Source organism: Microcaecilia unicolor, chromosome 10, assembly GCF_901765095.1.
Source record: "Microcaecilia unicolor chromosome 10, aMicUni1.1, whole genome shotgun sequence".
Taxonomy (NCBI): Eukaryota; Metazoa; Chordata; class Amphibia; order Gymnophiona; family Siphonopidae; genus Microcaecilia; species Microcaecilia unicolor.
In genome coordinates, this window is record NC_044040.1 from 114,612,417 (window position 1) to 114,635,484 (window position 23,068).

Here is a 23,068-nt window from a genome sequence, read left to right on the forward strand (position 1 = left end):
AATGATTTAGAGATGATCTGCAAAGAGGAGTGGACCAAAATTCCTCCTGACATGTGTGCAAACCTCATCATCAACTACAGAAGACGTCTGACCGCTGTGCTTGCCAACAAGGGTTTTGCCACCAAGTATTAGGTCTTGTTTGCCAGAGGGATTAAATACTTATTTCCCTCTGCAGAATGCAAATAAATTCATATACTTTCCACAATGTGATTTTCCGGATTTAATTTGTGATGTGCTATCTCTCACTGTTACCAATAACCTACCCTTCAATTATGGGCTGCTCATGTCTTTGTCAGTGGGCAAACTTACAAAATCAGCAAGGGATCAAATACTTATTTCCCCCACTGTAGCATCCGTACCAGGCTCCATTGGATGACATCACCCATCTGTGAGAATACAATGGCCTGCTTGTCCTAGGAGAATGCCTGTCACATAACCATGTGAACACTGTCATCAAGCTGGCCCAACATTACAGATCCATGGAGTACTCCAAGGTGGTTTCCTTCATAGGTGTCTCAAGACAAAAAGAGTTAGACAGCACTGGAATGGTGCCCTCTGAAAGGGATCACCAACTCATGATGCAGGCCTGATATTGCTACCTGAATGCATTTCTCTGTCTTAGCCCAATCGCATACAGCAAGAGCCAAGTGCAATATACCCCATTCCACCTGATGCCCCCCCATACATTAAAGCAAGCAGCATTAAAGCACAATTACTCACATGTTTGTTGTGTGCCACTGGTCAAAAGTCAGGTATCAACCAGAATGTGTTCACTGTCAGTGCTCGAACTATGGTTTGCTCTGTGTTCTGGAGGCTGAATCCCTCATTGCAATCATGACTGAGGGCTTCGTTACAAGTGCTATACCCCTGGGATGCCATCTATGGAGTAGGCAGCCAGGACACCTCTGCACATCCTGAGGGAACAGGTAGGAATTTAGCCCACATTCAATGTTTGCAGTCCTATGTATCTCATTATCCATATAAGTATCATGAGCACTGGCCAAAACGATTTACTTGGCCTATTCACACCTTAGCTTTATTAGGTCCCGAATACAAAACAAAAAATTATGAAATTCATTGGTGACTTCCAGCTACTGAAAGAGAACACAGTGAACATCCAGAAAATGCAAGGCTCCAAACTCCTGTTCATAGTCCTTCCAATTAAAAGAAGGAAAGAATGCTGGTTGGTTCAAATGAAAGGAGGAAATTACCTGGGGAAGGGAAGGAGGTACCATTCTGATAACTACTCCCGCCTCACAGAAGAAACTTAGAAAGGGGTCCCTGCAACTCGGAAATCCTTCTAGGAGAAGAGATGGTGACCAAAACCACAGACTTTAAGGTAACATCTTTTAGATTCACCTTAACAAGGGGCTCAAAAGGAGCTTTCTGTAAAGATTTCAGAACGAAGTTCAGATTCCATTCTGGATATGGAATACAAAGAGGAGGTCTGAGATGGATACCCCACCTTCAAAAGACAAAAAATATCGAGCTGCTAGAGAGGAGTGCAAAAGGTGTCCCCGAAAGCAAGGAAGGCAGCTACCTGGACAAAGTGTTGTAAGCAAAATCCTTTTTAGGACCTTTTTGAAGAAACGCCAAGATCTGAGGCAACGAGGACTACAAGGAAGAAACAGCTCTCTCTCTCAACACCAAGCTTTAAAGACTCTCAAATCCTTGCATAAGCAGCAGAGGTAGAGTGCCTCCTTGCCTGGTGCAGGGTCATGATCAACTTTTGAATAACCTCTCTTTTTTAATTTCAACCGCTCAAGAGCCAGGCTGGCTGTAATACCGAAGGGGGATGGATCCTCCATCTGAATTGGGCCTTGAAAGAGCAATCCTTGTACCAGAAGTCAAAAGGGCTGATTCATCCGAAGATGAATGAGGTCCGCATACCAAGGCCACCTGGGCCAATCTGGGGTACAAGAATTACTTTCCCTGGGTGAAGCAGGATACAGTGAAGTACCCTGCCAATCATCAACCAGGGCGGAAACACAAAGCAGACCCCACTCTGGCCATAGCTAAGTTAACACATCCTGTCTTTCCAAGTCGTACGCTCTTTTTCTGCTGCTGAAGTGCAGCATCTTCACGTTATACCTGGAAGATATTAGATCCAGAACTGGAGGTCCCCATCTTTTCATGATCGAAACCTCGCTGAAGAGCTCCCACTCCCCTGGGTCCAGAAGAATTCCTGCTTAGAAAGTATGCTTGGATGTCCAGTGTCCCTGCAATGTCGGTTGTTGAAATCACTGGAATGTGCTTCTCCACCTACTGAATTAACAGGCATGCTTCCAAGGCCAGCAGGACGCTTCAAGAGCCATCCCATGCGAAAATGCCTGACCCAAAGAGACCTGTTGACCTGCTTCAAATCTAATGCTAGATGAAACAAGCCTCTTTTCTTTGGGAACATTAAAGAAATGGAGTACCGGTCCTGACCCTGTTCAGGAGTAGGGGACTAAAATCACTGCACCCAGATCTTCCAAATTTTCTAAGGTGGACACGATTGCCTTTCGCATGCTTAAGACTTTGCAAGGGAATTCCAAAAATAAAATCTGCGAATGGAGAGGATAACTCTAATTTGTAACCCACTGGTCCAACTAGCCTAGCCTTGCCCAGTTTTGTCTAGTTCTAGTCTTGATAGTCCTGACTTGCCAAGCCTAAAGCCTTGTCCTGTCTAGTCTTGCCTTACCTTGCCCAGTCCTGCCTTGGTTCTTAACTGAGATCATCTTGCCTTGTACCAGCCCCGGAGATCTCTCTACTGCAGTTGGGGTCCAGCTGCAGCCCAAGGGCTCACCATCCTGTGTTCATAACACAGATGCTGCTGCTTCCAAACATCATCTTACCGAAGTTCACTTCAGGGGAAAGCTCTTCTTTGGAGAAGATTTAGAGAAACTGGTTAAGGAAATGAGTGACTCCAGACAAGTTTCTCTAAATCTTCTAGGTGCCCACAGCAACCTATATGTACAAAGACAGAGCTGGCACTCGATCAACATAATGTAGTCATGAGAGAAAATTAACAATAGCAAAAGAACATGTGTTTTGGGGGTTTTTTAATATTTAAAAAAATTCCCCACAGAGACAAGAGCAAAACTAGACAACCAAAACCATCGATCAACTCACAGTCTGTACAGGGAGAGATCCAGCCAGTCTTGAGGGACTAAAGGAAAGCAATTTATTATTAGGATTTATTTACCGCCTTTTTTAAGGAATTCACTCAAGGCGGTGATTAGCAAGTAGGACCTAATTTATCCTTCCTTAGCATCCCTCCGGACCAGCCCAGCAGGACTGGTGGGAAGTACCAAAGAAGTAAATAAAGGGAGGGACCCAGAAAGCCCCGCAGAAAGGATACGTTGACCAAAAACAGTATCCCAACGCACTTGTACATCCACTCTAACACCGGACAAAATGAATGCAAGGACGGTCAGGTGGCCACTTTGCAAAGATCCACCGGAGACACCAAAGAATGCTCCACCCAAGATGTAGCCTGCCCTCTGGTGGAATGTGTCTTTACTCCATCAGGAACAGACCTGCCCTTCAGAATATACACCATCCAATCATCTCCTTAATCCACCAGGCAATAGTAGCCTTAGAAGCTGCCAGACCTTTACGAGCACCACCGAGCAAAATTAAATCAGTCCAAATGCCGAAATTCCTCTGTCCGCGGCACATACTCCCACAACGCCCTCTGAACATTCAGCTTAAGCAAAGAGCGATACTCCTCCGACCTCCTGGAAGAAACTAAGGGCGGCAGGACTAGAGACTGGTTAACATGAAAGGGCGTCAAGACCTTCGGAAGAAAGGAAGAGACTGGTCTCTACACTACTCAATCCTCAAAGAACTCCAAAAAGGGTGCCCTAAAGAATGGGCCTGTAACTCAGACACCCATCTCGCCAATGAAAAGGCCACCAAGAACTCAGCCTTCAAAGTAAGGTCTTTGAGGGAAATCGAACAGCGGTTCAAAAGGAGGATAAACCAGAGCCAAGAGCACTAGATTAAGATCCCAAGAAGGAAAATAAGCATGTCTAGGTGGACGCAAGATACCAACACCTCTCACAAACAGTACCACATCCAGATGGCTCGCCAAGCCAATACCGCCACCAGAATCTTAAGAGAAACTATGGCCAAGCCCTTCTCAAAACCATCCTGCAAAAATTCCAGAATATGTGGCACCGAAGGACACAAAGGGATAACCCAGTAGTCATCACTTCAGCCCTCAAAAATTCTCCACGTTCGAACATATGCCAAAGAAGTAGAGTGGCGGTGGGAATGCAGCATCGTAATAATCACCATCGCTGAATATCTGCACTTTCTCAACCGAGCCCTCTCAAGAGCCATGCCATAAGACAAAAGCGAGCCGGATTCAGCATGGCAATCGGACCCTGAGATAGGCGGCCTTGCAACTCGGGAAGCCTGAATGCTGACCCACTACTAAATAGCTCAGACCTGCATACCATGGAAACCATGGATACCTCGGCCAATCTGGAGCTACCAGAATCATCAGACCTCCATGCCCATCGATTCGCTGAATGATAGGTTAGGAACTAACAGCGGCCAGGGAGGAAACACATACAGGCAACAGAAGAAACATTCAGCCATGAACAGTCCTTTTCTCTTCTGCAACTGAAGAAGCGAGACACCTTAGCATTCCCTCGCAAGCTCCACTCGTGGACTATGGCCGCAAATGTCTCACAACTCAGAGACCACTCTCCTGGATCCAAGATCTAATGGCTGAGGAAATCCACCTGAACATTCAGAGCCCCCACTACATGGGAGGCCGACAGATCTTCAAGATGACGATCTGCCCAAAACCTCAGGAGAGCCGTCTTCTCCACAAACATGTGACTCTTCATTCCACCCTAGCGATTGACATATGCCACCGCCGTTACACTCTCTCATGTTGTCGGACAAAACACGCATGCTCTGCCCTCAAGAAGACAAACTTGCACAGCACCAGATGAATTGCTCTGGTCTCAAACAGATTGATGGAGCAACAAGCCTCTTCCTAGGACCATCATCCTTTCACCAGCTGACCAATACAGTGAGCTCCCCAGTCCCCGAGACTGCCATCCACAGTACTTCTGTTCACCGAGGAGGGTCCAACTGCACCCTCCTTTGACGTTAGCTGTCAGCTCTCACCACCAGAGATTCCAACGCACCAGAACGGTTAAATAATTAATGAAACATATTTAGTTTGTTCCCTGTATCACAGCTAGCAAGCTTAAAGAAAGTAACTCATCTTCAACATAAATGAATGTACGGCAACCTGTCTCCCATGGTGTTTGACTGAGGCAACCACCTTGAGAGGAGAGACCACTGGAGCTGTCTCATATGAGCCCTGGCGCAAGGGAATGCCTTTATGGCTGCCATCATCAATCCTTAAAACTGAAGATAGTCCCTGGCACAAGGAACTGGCCAACTCCGCAATCCTGAATCTGACTTTGGAGCGTGTGGATCTGCAGCAACTGAAGAAACATTCAGCCATGAAGAGTGTCAAAGGTGACACCCAGATATTCCAAGGTCTGTGTCAGAACCGAGTGGCTCTTGAGCAGATTGATCATCCAACCTAAGGACTCCAAAAACTGAACTACCTGAGCAGTCACCTGATAGCTCTCCTGATATGACTTTGCGCGAATCAACCAGTCATCCAGATACAGATGAACCAGAATCGCCTCTACTACTACTACTTAGCATTTCTATAGCGCTGCTAGGATTACGCAGCGCTGTACAAGTTTAAACAAGGGGAAGGACAGTCCTTGCTCAGGAGAGCTTACAATCTAAAGGTTACGAACTATGTAGTCAGTGTAGGTATCATGAATGGGGAAGGTGGTTAGGCGCCAAAAGCAAGGGAGAAGAGATGGGCTTTGAGTAAGGACTTGAAAATGGGCAGGGAGGGCGCATGACGTATGGGCTCGGAAAGTCTGTTCCAGGCATAAGGTGATGCGAGGCAGAAGGGGCGGAGTCTGGAGTTACCGGTGGTGGAGAAGGGTACAGATAGGAGTGATTTGTCCTGAGAGCGGAGGTTACGGGTGGGAACATATGGGGAGAGGAGGGTAGAGAGGTAATGGGGGGCTGCAGATTGAGTGCACTTGAAGGTCAATAGGAGAAGCTTGAACTGTATACGGTAACGGATCGGGAGCCAGTGAAGCGACTTGAGGAGAGGGGTGATATGAGAGTATCGGTTCACGCGTTAGATAAGACGTGTGGCGGAATTTTGGACAGATTGAAGGGGGGATAGATGGCTAAGAGGGAGGCCAGCGAGAAGAAGGTTGCAATAGTCAAGACGAAAGGTAACGAGCGAGTGGACGAGGGTTCGGGTGGTCTGTTCAGAGAGGAATGGGCGAATTTTGCTAATATTATAGAGGAAGAAGCGACAGGTCTTAGCTGTCTGCTGGATATGGGCAGAGAAGGAGAGGGAGGAGTCGAAAATGACTCAGAGATTGCGGGCTGAAGAGACGGGGAGGATGAGGGCGTTGTCAACAGAGACGGAAAGTGGGGGAAGAGAAGAGGGTTTGGGTGGAAAGACAAGGAGCTCAGTCTTTGCCATGTTCAGTTTCAGATGCCGGTTGGACATCCAGGCAGCAATGTCTGAAAGGCAGGCCGAAACTTTGGTCTGGGTTTCGACTGTGATGTCGGGAGTGGAGAGGTAAAGCTGGGTGTCATCAGCATAGAGATGGTACTGGAAACCATGTGATGAGATCAGCGAGCCCAGGGAAGAGGTGTAGATCGAGAAAAGAAGCGGTCCAAGGACAGATCCTTGAGGAACCCCAACAGAGAGCGGGACGGGGGTGGAAGAAGAGCCATTAGAAAATACTCTGAAGGTGCGTTGGGAAAGATACGAAGAGAACCAGGAGAGGACGGAGCCCTGGAGCCCGAATGAGGCCAATGTGTCAAGAAGTAAATTATGATTGACGGTGTCAAAGGCGGCAGATAGGTCGAGGAGGATGAGGATGGAATAGTGACCTTTGGATTTGGCAAGGAACAGGTCATTGCAGACTTTAGAGAGTGCTGTTTCTGTCGAGTGTAGTGGGCGAAAGCCGGATTGAAGCGGATCGAGGACGGCCTGAGAGGAGAGGAAATCAAGGCAGCGGCTGTGGACAGCGCGTTCAAGTAATTTGGAGAGGAAGGGTAGAAGAGAGATGGGGCGGTAGTTGGAGGGACAGGTGGGGTCAAGTGATGGTTTTTTGAGAAGTGGTGTGACTACAGCGTGCTTGAAGGTGTCAGGGACAGTAGCAGTGGAGAGAGAGAGGTTGAGGATGTGACAGATTGAGGGGTTAACTGTAGGAGAGATGTTTTTAAGCAGATTGGTGGGAATGGGAAGAAAGAAGGCGAGCAGTTTCCTCTTCGGTGATCTCAGGGAAGGAGGAGAAGGAGGCCAGGTTAGGTTGGTTGAGGGAGTGGGTTAAGAAGTCACAGGGAGGAGAAGGCTTGGAAGTGAATTCAAGGTTTATCTTCTGCACTTTATCGTGGAAGTAGTCAGTTAGTGTTTGAGGAGACAGTGAGGGGGGGGGGTGGGAGCGGAGGGCACTTTAAGTAGGGAGTTGAGGGTGGCGAAGAGGCGATGAGGGTTGGAGCCAAGAGAATTGGTTAATTGAGAGTAATACTCCTGTTTGGCAAGGAATAGGGAGGACTGGAAGGAGGACAGCATGAATTTGTAATGAGAGAAGTCTGACAGGGTGCGAGATTTCCTCCAGAGTCGTTCAGCAGATCGGGTGCAGGAGCGAAGGTAGCGGATGCAAGGGGTTAACCAGGGCTGAGGATTAATGCGCTTAGTTGGGCGAGAGACAGATGTTGCTAGGGTATCCAGAGCAGTGGAGAGAATTTCATTGTAGGTAGAGACAGCCGTGTCAACAGATTCAGAAGACGAGATGGAAGGGAAGAGATTAGAGATGTGAGAGGATAGGGTAGGGGGGTCGACGGCTTGGAGATTCCTGAAGGCAGTGGTTGTAGGTGGGCGAGGTTGAGGGGGAGGGTGATGAAGTGTGAGGGTGATTAGGTGATGATCTGAGATAGGAAGGACCGCCATCACTACCATCATAACCTTGGTAAACATCCTCGGAACTGTGACAAGATCAAACGGCATTGCACAAAACTGATAATGCCGTTCCAAAACTGCAAAGCGAAAGAAATGCTGGTGAAACTGCCAAATGGGAATGTGAAGATAGGCCTCTGTCAACACCAAAGCAGTGAGACACTCTCCAGAATGCACTGCCACAATGTCAGAGTGAAGTGTCTCCACACAGAACAAGGATACTCAAACAGCACAATTGACCCGTTTGAGGTTCAAAACAGGATTAGGAGTCTTCCTTTTTTGGACCTACAAAATAGATTGAATAGTGGCCTGTCCCCCGCTCGAGCTCTGAAACAGGGCAAACCACCCTAAAACAGATGAGCCTGTCCAGGGTGTCCCTGATCGCTCTTGCCTTTGTTCGCAAGCAAAAGGGAGAGTCCAGAAAAGGGCGTAACCATGGCAAATAATTTTGAGGACCCACTGGTCCAAAGTAATTTGGGCCCACCTTCAAAAAAAAAAAAAAATCTCTCATAACCGTGCACCTACCAGAATTAGAGGATGGGCCCCGACACCTTCATTGTGCCGCTTGGTTCTGAACCTAAAAGGCAAAACCCCCATCCCTGCCTCCATGCCTGCTTCCACAAAAGGGCTTATTACGCTGGAAGAAATGGGACTGTTGAAAGCCAGCACCTCTCTCTGCCTGTCTGATATCGTCTCAAATCATACCCTGGACCTCTACCAGTTGCCAATCCACTGCTGAAACACTAGCCAATCCTCCGGAAGATGAGGCACCTTAGACTCTCCTAAACTCTTCACCAACAAATCCAACTCGCCCCAACCAACAAACATCCCCGAAAGGGAAACTTACTCAGGTTGGACTTAGAAGCCGCATCTATTTATTTATTTATTTATTGCATTTGTATCCCACATTTTCCCACCTATTTGCAGGCTCAATGTGGCTTACATAGTTTAGTTATGATATTGTCATTCCAGGATATCAGATACAATTAGTAATGTGTAGAGAATATGTAAGGGGAAGAAGAAGGAATAAGTAAGGGGAACAAGAAGGAAGTGATTGGGCGGGTAAGTTTAGAAGGTGGACTTTCATAAATGGATGGATTGGCGAGGTGGATTATTGGGGCTATCGGTTCTCTTTGTAGGCCTTGTTGAAGAAATATGTCTTCAAAGATTTGCGAAAGTTAGTTATTTCCTCAATTGTTTTCAGGTCTGTGGGTAATGCATTCCATAACTGCGTGCTCATGTAAGAGAAGGTAGTGGCATACATCAGCTTGTATTTTAGACCTTTACAGCTGGGGAAGTGCAGATTGAGAAATTTGCGGGACGATTTTGTGGCGTTTCTGAGAGGTAGGTCCACAAGGTTTAGCATGTAGATTGGGGCGTCTGCGTGAATGATTTTATGTACAATCGTGCAGATCTTGAACGCAATGGAAATCTACGAGCTGCCACAACTAAAGCCTTAGACTTAGCAGATGCCCTAAGCAAATCATACAAAGTATCAGATAAGAAAGCTGATCCCATTTCAATCTTAGCCACCTCTCGATCCACCAAGGCAAAATCATCTGAGGTTCTGTCAACACTCTGAGACCACATGAAGCATGCTCTGGCCACCACACCACCGCAGATGGCCACCTGTACTGCTAAGGCCGAAACATCAAAACAATGGTTCAAAAGACATGATCTGACAGAAATAACCAACAAAATCAATGATAGTCTAAAAATCAACGATGGACTCCTGGGCAAACTCATTCCAACTGAAACTGAACACCGAAAAAACACATTGCCTCATCCTCTCCTCTCCATATAACAAATACAAACCCACAACCTTAAACACTCCAGGACATACCCTCCCTACCTCAGACAGTTTGAAAATACTCAGCATCACACTCGATCGCAACCTAACCCTTGAGAGCCAAGTAAACTCTGTAACAAAGAAAACGTTCTACTCAATGTGGAAGCTCAATCGATTAAAACCTTTCTTCCCAAGAGCAAATTTTCGATACCTTATACAATCAATGGTCCTAAGCCATGCAGACTATTGCAACGGAATCTACACAGGCTGCAAAGAACAACTCATAAAAAAACTCCAGACCGCTCAAAATACAGCAGCCAGGCTGATATTCAGCAAAACACGCTTCGAAAGTGCCAAACCCCTTTGAGAAAAGTTACATTGGCTCCCAATCAAAGAACGGATCTTCCTCAAAATATGCACCTTAGTCCACAAAATCATATACGGCATAGTCCCAGGATACATGATAGACCTTATAGACTTACCAATAAGAAACAAAGTCAAATCGTCAAGATCTTACCTAAACCTACATTACCCAAATTGCAAAGGACTGAAATACAAAACAACTTATGCAGCCGGCTTCTCCTACATAAGTGCACAACTATGGAATGGGCTCCCAAAAGCAACAAAGTCAAATCGTCAAGATCTTACCTAAACCTACATTACCCAAATTGCAAAGGACTGAAATACAAAACGACTTATGCAGCCGGCTTCTCCTACATAAGTGCACAACTATGGAATGGGCTCCCAAAAGCTGTGAAAACAATCTACGACCACTTGAACTTCAGGAAATCACTAAAAACCAACCTCTTCAAAAAGGCCTACCCCAACAACCCCACCTAACCCTCTTCACCTTCCAACACAGCATGATAATGATCGAACAGGACAACACGCAATCTTCATCCATTCCGACCCTCCACTTATACCTCATACGATCACTATACAACTTTGTATTTGTTAACCACCGACTGGGCAAACACCTTTGACGTACCCTGTAAGCCACATTGAGCCTGCAAATAGGTGGGAAAATGTGGGGTACAAATGCAACAAATAAAAAAATAAAAAGCATTTCCATACGGCAAACCCGAGGATCCCCGAGAGCCGTGCCTCCATCAACCGGCACAGTAGCCCTACTAGTAACCGCAGAAACTACTGCATCTACAACAGGAAGCTTAAGCAACTCCTTGTCCTGATCCGGTACTGCATAAAGCCTAATCGTGGACCTGTCCAACTTCAAATGAGCATCCGGAACCTCCCACTGTGCTTGTATGATGTCCCTTATGTCCTGATGCATAGGAAAGGGCCTGCCAGATCTGCATATCCTCTTCACCAAGGGATCCACCTTACGTGCCACTGGAGCCTCCTGCTCCTCAAACTTAAGAGTCGAAGACACCAAAGCAATAAGCTCTTGCAAGTCCTCCTTATGAAAGACACTCACCACCGAGGGGTCCTCACCAGGAAACCCATCCTCCTCCCCTACAAACTCTCCATCTCTGAAATTCTGCTCCGCCAAATCCCCCCCCCCCCCAAAAGGGATTCTAATTCCATGGCAGCCATGTCCTGTTCTTCCCAGGCCGTTTGGAGCTTGATAAGGACCCCCTGGAAGTCCCCAGATCCACTTCAGACAGGGGCTTGGCTTGCTTTAACAAAAAAGCTTTATATATAGCCAATACAAACTCAGGAGGAAATCCCTCCTCTCGGGAAGTCCTCCCTGCAGCTCACCAGCCTCCGACATAGACAAAGGGATCTGCCACGTGCGCTGCACAGGCTGCTCCACTGACTGCAACTCCAAAATGGCGGCGTTTCCCATCAAAACTGGATCCCCTCTGCTGACCGTTCCAGACTCTAAAAATGGAGGCAAAACCATGGTAACAGCCACACCCTGAGCACTTGCGTCAGCTGACATCGATGGATCCACCAATTCTGAAACCGTAAACATTTTACAGACACCACTGGCAGTAAGACCCCACTGCAACTTCTCCGACATCAAGGAGATTCAAACCCAGGCCCGAGACTCTGAAGCGGGACAGCCACAAACTGCGAGGTGAAGGAGCTTTGTTGGTTGTTGTTTTTTTTTTTTTTTTTACAGCACTCCTCTGCTTCATTGGGTAGATCCATTTTTTTTTCTGCACTAAACCGTGGCTGTTCCCCGCAGCCCTGCAAACACCCTTCCCTTGAAGGGGTGGAGGTCAGCAACAGAGCAGAGACCACCGACAACAGCAGAGAGCACCGAGATCCCCAAAGGCCCCCAGGGAAAGCTCGGGGACAGAAGGGAGGAGGCATCAGAGTACCCCTGTAGTTCTCATACTCCTCCAGCAAAGGAACCCAGCACCGCACAGATGGAAAGGAAAGCAGTTTTTTTCCCTATATCTCCCCTTTTTTTTTTTGTTTTTTTGCTTTTAGTTTCAAAAGGAAGGAGAAAGGAAACGTCTGAGACTAAAGGGCTCACCATATCTTGCACCTGCTGGAGACATAATACTGAGGCTTTCAGGGGCTGAGAGCAGGGCTCTAATTGGCTCGAATCAGTATTCTCAGTCTCCACCTGCTAGAAGGCGTGCACAACCCACCAGTCCTGCAGAGCCAGTCCAGAGGGATGCTAAGGAAAGATGTATTAAAAATGCTGAGCTTTCCCTGACCCAAAATCACTCTCAGTTCAGAGACCAAAGCTAGCAAATCTTTACTGAAACGAGACTGTCCCACATCTATAAAGATGGTCTCTCATATGTGATCATTCTTGTTTTAAATAACTAATGAAACATATTTAGTTTGTTCCCTGTATCACAGCTAGCAAGCTTAAAGAAAGTAACTCATCTTCAACATAAATGAATGTACGACAACTCATATGTAAATAACTGATAACACAGTTCAGCCCAAACTAAGTTACCGAAGCACATGACTTGAGCAAATGACCACCAAAAAAAAAAAATAATTGGAAACCAGCAATACAGCAAAATAAATCCCTCATGTCAAAGCAGGTCCTCAAGTAAACAGTTCTTTCCTTACCCTGAAGGGTGGAAATTCAAGACAGGTGAATCCGCCCATTAGAAGCAGGAAGTGGACGCCCTGAGACAAGTCTGAAAATGCTAAAACTACTTCTGAACTCTTTTTATGAAAATTATTTTAAAAAGCTTTTTCAACCTTCTCATACTATATGTAATATCCCATGCTTTCTAACATACACAATAGCTAAGAAGACCTGAGACCTTTAAAAAAAAAAAAAAGGCAGTGCGAGAAGTAGCTCTGATCCAGAGCCTAAAGTTAAGTAAGCTGTAGCTATGTCAGAAGTAGGGCTGCCAGGTGGTGAAACATTTCTAGCACAACCCACTCCAAAAGTATAACTATAAATAATCTCATCCATATCTACAATGACATGGTTCCAATTCATCTGTTCACATTAAGGACTAGATTTTGTAAATGGCTCCCAAATTTGGGCGCCAAAAAAAAAAATGAACGTTAAGCACTATTCTGTAAATGGCGCTCAAAATTGGGTGTCATTTATAGAATAGTGCTTAGTGCCAAGATCTGCACCCAATTTTGGGCGAAAAGGATTTACACCAACTGAAATGTGGTGTAAATCCTCACGCCTAAATTAGGCACAGATCTACCATATTCTTTTTTTTTTTTTTTATTTGAAAGAAATTTTTTATTTAATCTCATTATTCATAAGTACAATCACAAAATCAATTACCCACTATGCAACAAGCCTTAGTGAACTGTACAATAATATCAACTATTGAAAACTTAATGAATTTTACTCCCCTCCCTCCCCCCCATCTTCACGTAATGGCTGAATACACTGTGTAATAGTGGCATTAGTCCATAAACACTCTAGATGATTCCATTCCTCCGCCTTTGGTTCAAATCTGCCCTTTCGTCTGTCCGTCAGTTGTTCAAGTCCCATTATGGTGCGGAGTCTTGTTTTCCACTCCACGACTGTAGGACCCACTTTCTTTTTCCAGTGGGCTGCAATTTCCAGCTTCGCAGCTGATAAACATAGTCTTTTAATCCGCTTCTGCCACTTCTTGCCTCTTTTATTCCCCCACCCTAATAGGCACCATTTAGGTTCCCCTACAAACTGTGTCCCCAGAATAGAGGTCATGCACATAGTTATATCGTCCCAGAAAGAACGAATAAGTGGGCATGACCACCACACATGCATAAAATTGCCCAGGTCCTTATCACAACGCCAACATCTGTCTGAGGCACTAGCATACATCAATTTTACCCTGTCTGGTGTATAGTACCACCTGCTTAAAACTTTGTAGGCATTTTCCTTTATTAGTACACACGTGGATGCCTTTTTTACCTCTATACAAACCCTTTCCCATTCTTTCACACTCATTTCACAGTTCAAATCTTTCTCCCATGCTTTCATATAGGCTAATTTAGTCAATGTACTACCTCTAATATAATTGTACAATTTGGAAATGCCCCTCTTCCCTACCTCAAGAGTAATCCATATGTTCTCTAATGGCTCCCTTCCCCTCTGGTCCCCCTGTAGCCACCCCTGTCTACTCATATAGTGTTTAACCTGTAGATAAGCATAGTTATCCGACGCTCGTAGGGCAAACTTCCTTTTTAGTGTCTCAAATGTTTTTAATGAACCATCCGACATCAGATCTCGAAATCTCCTCAGACCTTTTTTATACCATTCATGAAAAGTTCCCCCCTCTTCGCCCGCTGGGAACTCTACTTCATGGATTATATGCGCCAATGTAGATGTTTTAACTCCTTTTTTAAATTTTCGTTTCAATACCTCCAAAGTATGTAGCAAATGTCCTATAAAAGGATTATCAGTTCCCCCACGTGGGCCATACATCCTTCCAGATCCCCACAAGCCCCTTTCCAAATTACACCCAGGCACCAGTTGCTGCTCTAATACAGCCACTGGCGCCCCCTCCCCCTTACTCCATTCCGCCACCTGTTTCATTTGTGCTGCCTGATAATACCAGGTGATGTTGGGCATCCCTCTCCCTCCTTCTTCCACTCCCCTCCACATGATTCGCTTAGATAGTCTCGCCCTTCTTTCTCCCCAAGCAAAATTTGACATTTCAGACTGTAATCTGCTCAGGGTTCCCGAGGGGACTTCCAATGGTAACGTTTGGAATAGGAATAACAACCTAGGAAGTACGTTCATCTTAATGACCGCAATCCTGCCCCACCATGAAAGCATCCCATTTTTCCATCTGCTTAAGTCATTTCTTAGTTCTCTAATCAAGGGAATATAGTTAAGCCCGTATAAGGATTCTAGGTTCCTGGGGAGCCTAACCCCTAAATATCGAAAATTCTCCTTGGCATGCTTAAAAGAAAATCTGGTTAATGTGCTTCTCAGATCTAAGGTGGTGCACTTTATTCCCAGCACTTCAGACTTATCATAGTTAACTTTAAAACCGGAAAAAGCTCCGAACGCCTTCAGCTCCCGACAGATATTTTGCAAGGACTCCTCTGGGCGACTCACATAAAAGAGAATGTCGTCGGCAAATAATGCCAATTTGTGCTCTCGGTCTCCCACCTTGATCCCCTGAATGCTAACCGTTTCCCTAATCCGCTGCGCAAGCGGCTCAATTGCCAATGCAAACAGCAGAGGTGACAGGGGGCAACCCTGCCTTGTACCCCGCTGTACCTGAAACTGGTCCGAATATCCCCCATTAACTTTTATACGGGCTTTTGGTGTTGCATATAGCCCCTTCATCCATGTCAATACCTTTGGGCCAAATCCCATACATTCCAACACCTCCCACAGGTACTGCCATTCAACCCGGTCAAAGGCCTTTTCTGCATCTGTTGTTAAGAGTACAAAATCTCCCCCTCTACGTTGTGCCTCCCATATTATATTCAGCGTTCTCCTTATATTATCAGCGACTTGCCTTTGTGGGACAAAGCCGGATTGGTCCTCATGGATTAATTGGGGCAGAAATTTGTTAATTCGTTCCGCCATGACCTTAGCAAGTATCTTAATATCTATATTAATGAGGGATATTGGTCTATAGGAAGCACATAACGTGGGATCTCTCCCCGGTTTAGGAATCACCGAGATTCCTGCTTCATACATACTACTCGGCAGCTTTCCCGATGTAAAGCACTCATTCCCCACCCTTAACAATAATGGCCCCACCTCCTTATTCATTACCTTGTAGAACTTAGCTGTGTACCCATCCAATCCCGGCGCTTTCCCACCTTTTAATCCTTTAATGACTCTTTCTATCTCATCTAATACTATCGGTTTATCTAAGAAGTCTTTTTGTGTTTCAGATAGTGTATGCAATCCTAATCTGCTCAAATATTCTTTAATCTTTTCCCCCGAATCCGTACTCTCTTTAGTATACAACGCTTTATAAAATTGGGCAAACCTATCTCTCATCTCCTTGTCTTGGTACAATAGTGAGTCCCCCTCCCCTTTAAGTTTCACTATAGTATTGCCCACTCTGCGCATGCGGAGATGTCGCGCCAGCATTCGTCCTGCTTTATTACTGTATTCAAAAAACTTTTGCTGTGCTAACTTCCTTTGAAACTCCATCTGCTTTATTTGGATTTGTTGCAGCGCGGACCTACATTCCCTCAATTCTGGCAGAACCTCAGGGCATTGTCCTCCTTGATGCTGGACTTCTAAGGACACCAGTCTTTGTCTTACTTCTAATTCCCGCCTTCGCCCCTCCCTCTTTCTTTGACTCCCCTTTTTGATCAGGTGTCCTCTCACCACTGCTTTAAGAGCGTCCCATAGCGTCCCTTCTGTTACATCCCCTTTATCATTGTAAACTAGGTATTCTTGTATCGCCCTGCTAACAGCTTCACAATCCTCAACTGAGTCGAGCAGGGATTCATTCAATCTCCAAAAGGTGTGTCCCTTTTCTCTCCCCATACCCTTCCAGGAGACCCATATGGGGGCATGGTCTGATACATGAATACTTCCTATATTAGAATCCCCTACTTCCCCCCATAGATTACGGGAGCCCCATATTGCATCTATCCTTGTATACGTTTGTTGGGCGTGTGAATAGAAAGTATAAGTCCTCTGCCCCGGGTGCTGCAATCTCCAAACATCTATCAGATCCAAATCCCTGAACAGACTCAGTAACTTTGTCGTATTTGCTGAGACTCCACCCTTTTTCTTACCCTTTGAGTGATCTAGGTCAGCTATTGCCCAGTTGAAGTCCCCTCCCACAATCACTTCTCCCTGTACAAATTCTATCAATTCCAGTCTTAATTTTTCAAAGAACGCACCCTGTCCCTCGTTAGGTGCGTATATATTAACTAACGTGATCATTTGTTCATTGACCTTTCCCTTAACTGCTATACATCTTCCCTGGCTCTCCAGGTATGTTTGCTCATGAACAAAAGGTACCTTTTCTTTAATGTAGATTGCCAATCCTCCCTTTTTCCCACCTCTAGGGTCTGCCAGAATAAAATTCTGGCCCAGGTTTTTATATTGAATAAGCCTAGCATCTTTCCTCTGGATATGCGTTTCCTGCATCATGATAATGTCCCAATGCATTTTTGATATTTCTCTAAATACAATTCTCCTTTTTTCAGGTGTGTTCAGCCCATTTACATTCCATGAACCAACTGTGATCATGCCCTCTCCTCCCCCTCCCCTCCCCCCCTCCCCCCTCCCCTCCTCCCCTCTCCCCCGATGGCTGCTACTACCAGCTGCCAGTTTATCCCTAAGGAAGTGTCGTCCCCCCGGGATCTTTACCCCTCTTATATCACCCACACAGTAAAACCTTCATTCCTATTCATTCTTTCCAATATACTCTGTTCAAATCATACATATATAAACAGTTAAACGTTACCAGTCTTGTCTTACTTACTACCAATACTCAAATGGTCAAACGCTATGCCTGGGCCTAAGCCCCTTGACATTTGTCCGTTCAAGTGTCCCCATGCTGCTCCAGGCCACGCTCCTTCCGCGTTCCGTTTGTATTGCTGCCCTGTTTCCCCTGAAGATGCCCTCTCCCTTTGCCGGGATTGTTCTCTCCATTGCCTTCCACAGTGGGATTTTGTAACTCCTCCGGCACATCTGCACATCCCATGTTCTCTAGTATCTTCCTCGCTGCTGCCGGGTGTTGTATTTTCCTTGTCTGATTCCCCACCGTGACCATTAGGCCGCTGGGGAAGATCCATCTGTAGCGCAGGCCAGCTTTTTGCAGATATCTCGTTACCTCGCGGAATTCCCGCCTTTTTTGTAGAGTGGTTTTCGCCAGGTCTTGGAAGATCTGTAGTTTACAACTTTTCCAATGTATATCACCCATAGCTCGGGCTTTCCGCCATACAGTCTCCTTCACCTGAAAATCGTGAAAACATGCAATAATATCTCTAGGGTTTTCTCCCCGCTGCGGTCCCAGACTCCGGTGTGCACGATCAATTTTAATTTCAGTCTTGTCTGCATACTCCTGGGAGTCTCTTCCATGGCTCATTATAAAGTTACAAATTTCTTGCACCACTTTCGTAGCTTCCAAATATTGAGCCTCCTCAGGAACTCCTTTAAATCTCAGATTCCCCCTTCGAGAACGATTCTCAAGGTCTTCCACCCTGATCTCCAACTCGTCACGCTGTCGTTTCTCTTTAATTTTTTTCGTCATACTCTGCACCTCCATTTCCATTACCTCCATGCGTTCCTCTGTTTCTCCCATGCGCTTGCCAATGTCCTTTACTTCTTCCCGCAGCTCTTTAACAGCAGCTTGAATACTATTTCTAGTATTTATCATTTCTGCTTTCAAGTCTTGGAACCACTTTATAAATTCACTTCTCTCAATTTCTCCCTCTCTGCCGCTTCGTTCCTCGAGTTCGTCCTCCGTCTCGGGTTCCTCCGGCGCCATTTTGTTTACTCGCGGGGGTAACCCAGTTTGCTCTCTGCCTCCCGCTTTCGCCGATTCCGCCGCGTATTTAAATTTGGAAAGTTTCCTTCTGGCTGCCATCAAATCTGGTAAGTTCAACCATTCGTCTGTGGAAATATTATTCGCCCGATGTGAGGATTTATTAGCAATTTACTTCGCGTCCCCGCGGAGCTACAAATTTAAGCTACCGGTCCCATCGGTGACGTCACTTCCTCCTCGATCTACCATATTCTTTATCGCTGCATACAAATTCTAAGAACACCCATGATCCATCCATATCCCTTCATGGCCACACCTCCTTTTCAGATCTGCGTAGAAAGTTTATGCACGCATCTTTATAGAACCTGACTAGGAAGATGTGCGCATAAATTCTAACTGGTTGCCAATTAGCGCCAATAAATGATTGTTAGAACCAGTGGCGTAGCCAGAAAGCAATTTTTGGGTGGGCCAACAAGTCAGATGAGTGGGCACCAGGGTTGCCAACTTTTTTGAAATTGAAAAACTTGCCACCTGATACCCCACCCCATGCTCCAGATCTACTCCACTCCCAATAACTTCAATAAGGGTAGCAGTACAGGCTTCAGGGGGAAGTACAAGAGATTGCACTCTTCCGCCTCCATTGAGCCTCGGGTCCCTAACACACATACTTAGCCTGTATAGCAAGACCAAACACTTTTCAACATATCTTTTCAGTTGCACGCTATAGAAATGATCCCAGAAAGTATAGTCTAGTATTAAAGGCAAATAAATTCTGCATACACAGAACCCCCTGTCCCTCCCCCAATGGGTACAGAGCAGAGTTAGGACATTTCGCCATAAAACTCACCATAATCTCAACAGCCGCCATATAGTAAATTAAACAATCTTTAAAACAAAATGTCACTAAGTGCAAATCTACAATGCCAGCACTAACTTCCAAAAGAAGGATCCTATCTATGAAAAAGGCATTGCCCTACATATTACAGTGGGGCCGTAAAATATCAATACATCTATTGGGAAAACTAAACAAACCAAACTTACTACAGAAGGCTACATAGAAAATTCATGCTAACAGAATACCTCAATCACACACACGGAATAAAAATGCCAAATATAGAATAATTGACTAAAATGTATAAACATAAATATAACCAAAACCCCAAAAAGCCAAAACTTGCATGTAATACATGAAATGCATTTCCTCCTGTGCAAAATATAAACATAGTACGTGCCAGGGATGGTATTGGAGTGCAACTAAAGCAATTGCTTTTGGTCCCCTGGCGGCCTGGCCAGAGAGAGCCACAAGCATGATGGAAGCTGAAGGCAGTGCAGTCTGGTGATGGACTTTGGGGGTTCCCTCCCAAATTTATGGCCTGGGCTCCAGCCATGTCTAACACCAGCTCTGGCAAGATGTACATTCCAAATGTGACACATTTTAATCACAAAATTGAAAAAAAAATGATTTTTTTTTCTACCTTTTGATGTCTGGTTATTTTATTTTTCAAATCAGCTTGGATCTAGTCTCTGGTTTCTGCTTTCTTCTGTCTTAATTCACTTACCAGGGTCTCCTGTCTATTTGTCATTTCTTCTCTCTCCATGTCCACCATCCATCTCCCATCTCTGTGTCCCTATAGTCCCTTGTCCAGTATCTCCAGTATGTTCAAATTCCTGCATCCATCACCACCCTTCTATCCCCTACCCCTGTGTCCAGCATCACCCCTTGTGTCCCTATGCCCTCACATGCCCAGTATCTCCCTTTTGAGTTCCTATTGTCCCCTATGTCTAGTATGTCTCCCCTGTGACCATATACCCCTCCCTCCAAGTGTCCAGCATAGCCTCTCTATTCTCACATTCCCCCCTCTCTGTTCATATGTTATTCCAATACAGCATCTCACGTCTGTTTCTGTATCTCCCCTTTCTTCCTCACTCACACCAATGTCTCTCTCTGCTCTCCGATCCCACCTATCCAGCTACTCTGCTTCTCTCTTCCAGCTTTTGGCTCTTTCTCCCACTGTGGGTTAAACAATTTGTCTCCCTCTTCGTTCATCCCCTTGATCTGCCATCTCTCTCCCTTCCCTCTAATCTCTCCTCCTGGTACAGCACCTCTCTCCCTTCCCTCAAGCCTCCCCTGCAGGCCTTCCCTCCAGCCCCCTCCCCACAGGTCCAGCACCTCTCTCCCTTCCTTCCAGCCTGCCCCCCTTGCAGGTCTAACAACTCTCTTCCTTTCCTCCAGCCCCCAGCCTCTCTCCCTTGCAGGTCCAGCACCTCTCATCCTTCCCTCCATCTTCCTCCCCCCCTTTCAGGTCCAGCATCTATCTCCCTTGCCTCCAGCCAGCCAGCCACCCCCCATTGCAGGTCCAGAACTTCCCTTCCTTCCAGCTAGCCACCACCCCCCTTTGCAGATCCAAAACTCTCTCCCTACCCTCCAAGCAGCAACCTCTCCCCTTGCAGGTCCCAAACCTCTCTCCCTTCCCTTCAGCCAGCCATCTCCCCCCTTTTGCAGGTCCAGAATCTCTCTCCCTTTTGTCCAGCCAACCCCCCCCCCCCCCTTTTGAAGGTCAAGAACCTCTCTCCAATCCCTTCCCTATGGCCTCAAGCCCCCCCCCCCCACCTCCCACCCCCACGCAGGTGAAGCCACTGTCTCCTAGCCTGTCCCTCTCCCACCCTACAGGTACATCCACTCACTCCGTTTTCCTCCCTCACTATCGCTGATCACAGATGAAAAGACCTGCTCCAGAGCCTTCCCTGCCACGATCAGCGCAACTTCCTGTTTCCCAGAGGGCAGATTGTGGCAGAGGGAAGGCTCTGGAGTGCTCAGATGCTTACGGCAGGGGTGAGGGAGGGGAAAGAGAAAAGAAGACTCAGTGAAGCTGCGGCTGCGGTTGCGATTTTGATCCATTATTTTTGGGTGGGCCTTGGGTGGAAATGGGTGGGCCTGGGCCCACCCATGGCTACGCCCCTGGTTAGAACCCAATTATTGGAGCTAATTGGTTTGTTGTTCAATTAAACTGTGCATGCTCACAAATTTTCTCGCACAATTCTGAGTGTCATATATAGAATTTGGGGGTAAATGTACAATACAGATTTCTTTAGAGTAAAATTTATAATTTGCGGCAAAGTCATGAATGTTTAAACCAGTGGTTCCCAAACTGTGCGCCACGGCACCCTGGTGCGCTGCAGCAAACTTCAGGGTTGCCACAGCAAATCCTGACCTCCATTCCGCAGTCCACAATCCAGCATTGCTCCCTACTTTCCCCTCCTGCAGGTCCAGAATCTGCCACTTCCCCCACCACCACTGCAGTGCTTCAGGCTTACATTTTTTGGGGTCTGCAGGGCACAGAGAGGTGTGCTGAACTTTCTAGGCGGAGGGGGTCTTCAGGGCACAGAGAGGTGTGCTGGACTTTCTGGAAACAGGGAGTCTGCTGGGAATGGAGAGGTGTGCTGAACTTTCAGGGAGGAGAGGTGAGCTGGAGTGAGAAGAGGGGGCTGCAGGGAAAGGGAGACCTATGTGGTAGAGGGTTGTGGAGACCTATTTGGCGGGGGAGGTATGGACAGAAAGGAGTGGGGAAACATATGTGGCCGGGGCGGGGGGGGGGGTGCCGCAAAAAATTACACTAAGGGTGAACCAAAAAAGTTTGGGAACCACTGATTTAAACCACACCACCAGTGAATTTTCTCTAGCAAAAAATGGTGCCGGTACTCAAATGCCAGGCCACCACTGAGATCCACCCCACAATAGACAGGCCCCCTGCAACCTGTCACAGAATCTATGACAAGGCAAAATTGGTGTGTAGAGCCTGAGCTCTTTCATTAAAACTTGGGGACCATGGGTCAATTTTAGCAGACAATGGAAAAGGTGCCAGTACTCAGTACCCCCTCAAAAAAAGCCCTGCACACAACAATCATTAAAGTTGCTTCTATCAGTGATTTGTCTTTCTGAAAGCTATTCTTGCAATCTAAAAACTATCACATGAGACCTTACTGAAAATCAGGCATGAGGTGTACATAAAGATCAGGGGGGAAAAAAGTGGATCAATAGAGGCAAATAAACAGCAGATCCTCACCAGCTCTCACTGCCAGGGCCAACCACAATTTGAGGGGTGGGGTAGGGGGCTTAACTTTCAAGCACCTATTCTGCCCTCCCTCAAGAAGACATGCTTTTAAATATTACATTTTGGTGTGCGCATGCAAATGAGAACAAATTTTAAACGTGATTTGCCCAGGTAAATTTGCTACTGGTAAATCACTCACTCCTTCAGCATGTAAAACAAACACTGATGATTCTTTTAGTTTGGCTGTGTCCGGATCTATTGTTTTACGCCTATTACAGCTACTGTTTGGTACTTAACCTTCTCCTCTCCAACCCTCCCACTTCTCCACAAGCTGCATTCCTAGGCCACTGCCTAATCTCGTCTAATGGCTAGCTCTCCTCACAGAGGAAAAGCG

General features: G+C 46.3%; 1 protein-coding gene across 1 annotated transcript in view; it reads right to left on the bottom strand.

Moving 5' to 3' along the window:
* The window catches only part of PAK2 (p21 (RAC1) activated kinase 2), a 745,824-nt gene that overhangs the window by 722,162 nt on the left and 594 nt on the right, over window positions 1-23,068 (bottom strand).